This window comes from Poecilia reticulata, linkage group LG22 (genome assembly GCF_000633615.1).
Source record: "Poecilia reticulata strain Guanapo linkage group LG22, Guppy_female_1.0+MT, whole genome shotgun sequence".
NCBI classification, from domain to species: Eukaryota; Metazoa; Chordata; class Actinopteri; order Cyprinodontiformes; family Poeciliidae; genus Poecilia; species Poecilia reticulata.
The window spans coordinates 19129653-19131871 of NC_024352.1; the positions used below are offsets into that span (position 1 = coordinate 19129653).

At 38.0% G+C, this 2219-nt stretch overlaps 1 long non-coding RNA gene across 3 annotated transcripts in view; it reads right to left on the reverse strand.

The window, feature by feature from the left end:
- Positions 1 to 2219, reverse strand: part of LOC103459013 (uncharacterized) — a 9145-nt gene that overhangs the window by 1198 nt on the left and 5728 nt on the right. For all 3 annotated transcript variants that reach the window (XR_001776167.1, XR_001776169.1, XR_001776168.1), the window contains exon 3: positions 1756 to 1860. This is a non-coding gene — a long non-coding RNA (uncharacterized LOC103459013). The remainder of the gene's footprint in view (positions 1 to 1755; positions 1861 to 2219) is intronic.

Below are 2219 nucleotides of genomic sequence, written 5' to 3' on the forward strand. Positions count from 1 at the left end.
TCTATCTATCTATCTATCTATCTATCTATCTATCTATCTATCTATCTATCTATCTATCTATCTATCTATCTATCTATCTATCTATCTATCTATCTTTTCCCTCTGAGCAACTTAGATACTCTGAGTTCACAAATATGACTCTAAATTAACCAGCAACAGAAGAAAAAAATGTCCAAATTATAATTATATAAAAGCTTTGTTAGATTTATTTTATTTTTTTTAAGGTTATAATATATTGAACCAACACATTCCTCATATGCAGCCATGCGAATATCTGTCAGGGCTGCAGAAAAAGATTGAAAGAGATGAAAGCTGCCTGGGAGGTAATAAAAAAAAAAGGCAGGATGTTAGATTTTTATTTTATTTTATTTTTGTATGCAAGATATTTTATATTAATGCACTACTTTCAAGATGTAGAGGTTTTCTTCTTATTTAATTTTAAAACTACACATCTAATTATTCCATAAAATGCTGATTACTTCAACTGACGCACTGTGCAAAGAGAGGGAGAAGGGGGCTGTCTGCCTGCAATTACCCAATCTGAAAATGCGATGTTTTGGGGGAGTTTTTTTCTTCTTCTTCTCCCTTTCAAGACTATCAAACAGGGGGTCAAACAGGCAAGCCTGCGCGGTGCGTTTCCAAATATGCGTGGCCGCGTATTAACAGGCGGAAATCACAGGTTGGAGCGGCCCGGTGGAAAAAATCCTCGCCCTCAGGTTGAGTGCAGCGCAGGCGGAGATAAAAGCCGCTCGTCGTCAATTAGCCGGGAGTCAGTGGGAGCGCAGCCCGCCGCAGGCGCTCCGCCGCTTCTCCCTTTAAACGTCCTTTTAAGATACAAAGTCCCCGCGGAGGGGCCTCGCTTTGCACTTTAATAATTTATTTAGCGATTTTAAACGGTGAGATGCGGCAGATAACAGCATCAGACATCATCATTCTCCACGCTGCAGTTTGAAAACGTCTCGCATTAGGATCCATTACCATGCAGCTGCTATAATGAAGCGGCCCGGAAGAAGGCGTTCTGCATATGGAATGTACTTTTATATTGAAATAAAAAATATATACCCTAGTTGCTTCAGACATCGTGAGTTTATAAAGGGATTTAAAAGAGGTAAATATGTGCGTTCTGGATGAAACTTCATCCAGGTGTGGAAAAGTTACAAAAAGCTATGAAAAGAAAAGCTGTCAGTTAAGTAAAATTTGTGATTAATATTATTTCAAAGATAAATAATATTTTGCATTTGTACAGTGCAGTGTTTTATATTCGTTGGATGCAGCCAACACTGTTGACGATAAAGTTGGGATATTTTTTTCCCTCTTTTTGTTGCGTTTTAATTTCCAGATATGTTTAAAAATCAAATACAATTTTAGAAAATACACACTTTTTCAAAAAAAATACTTTACATTGTCAAAATATTTTTAGAGGAAATGATACGATATTATATTACGACCTGGGCAACAAACAGCATCTGTCTATATTCTTCAACAAATCAAACAAAATGAACCCGTACGTCACTTCCACAGTTTAGCGTATATTTTACCAATTATTAAACAACTGCATGTTTTTTTTTATTATTTTGGTTATTGTTTTTAATTGTTGTATCAGTGTATATTCCATTTACTGTACAATGTAAATTTCAACACTATATCCAAATTACCAAATTAATGGCAAATTAAAGATTTTGCTTTTGTTGAAGTCATTGATCATTTTGAAAAAGATACAATAAAAGAAAAGCATAAAAAGGCAAAGACTCCTACCTGCATGTGGTGCAGCTTTTCCCAACAGCAAAACTTTTCTCTGCTTCTCAGATCCAAGACAAATCCAACTTCTGGATCCCTGAACGCACCTCCTCCGATCGAAATCTGTCAAAAGAAATGTCACTGACTTTATGAAGTTTGTTCTGGGTGTGTGAGCTGCGTTGTGTGCAGCTCTGGGTGAAAAGCATTCCTCCCAGCTGTCACGACACCTTTGACTCTGGCCCTTGCCACAGGAGCCACGTAGGAAGAGGGAGAAGAAGAGAGAGGAAGAGAGAGGGAGAGGGATGCAAATGACAAATGAGTAAAAAAAAATCCACGCTCTGCCTGTGTTTATAAATCTAAATCAATATTCAAATCTGTTTGAAGGGAGCGGGTGTGTCCGTGCAAGCGCTGCAGAGAGAGCGAGTGTGTGTATGCGTGCGTGTGTGTGTGTGTGTGTGTGTGTGTGTGTGTGTGTGTGTGTG